Source organism: Elaeis guineensis, chromosome 1 (genome assembly GCF_000442705.2).
Source record: "Elaeis guineensis isolate ETL-2024a chromosome 1, EG11, whole genome shotgun sequence".
NCBI lineage: Eukaryota > Viridiplantae > Streptophyta > Magnoliopsida > Arecales > Arecaceae > Elaeis > Elaeis guineensis.
This window is the reverse complement of record NC_025993.2, coordinates 60,737,091-60,737,807: the sequence shown is the minus strand read 5'-3', so window position 1 is coordinate 60,737,807 and position 717 is coordinate 60,737,091.

Sequence of the window (717 nt, the reverse complement as noted above, 5' to 3'; positions counted from 1 at the left end):
CTGTCAGTCGAAGTTCGGTTGGAGTCCGACCTCCGTAGAAGCCCAGATGGGGATCATTTGTTGTGGAATCTTGGCTGAGGCCTGCAACAGGAGTTTAGGGTGGAAGTCTGGCTCTCGTGGGAGTCTGGACGATGTTTACCTGCAATCGGAGTCGAGGACGAAGTCTAACTCCCGTAGGGGTCTGGATGAAGTCTTCCTGCTGCTGAAGTCGGGGACGAAGTCCGGCTCCCGTAAGAGTCCAGACAAAGTCTTCCTGCAGTTGGAGTCAGAGATGAAGTCTGGCTCCCATAGGAGTCCAGACGAAGTCTTCCTGCCGCTGAAGTCGGGGACGAAGTCCAGCTCCCGTAGGAGTCCGGACGAAGTCTTCCTGCCGCTGAAGTCGGGGATGAAGTCCAGCTCCCATAGGAGTCCGGACGAAGTCTTCCTGCCACTGAAGTTGGGGACGAAGTCTGGCTCCCGTAGGAGTCTGGACAAAGTCTTCCTGCAGTTGGAGTCGGAGATGAAGTCCGGCTCCCGTAGGAGTCCGGACGAAGTCTTCCTGCTGCTGAAGTCGGGGATGAAGTCCGGCTCCCGTAGGAGTCCGGACGAAGTCTTCCTGTCGCTAAAGTTGGGGATGAAGTTCGGCTCCCGTAGGAGTTCGAACGAAGTCTTCCTGCCGCTGAAATCGGGGATGAAGTCCGACTCCCGTAGGAGTCCGGACAAAGTCTTCCTACAGTT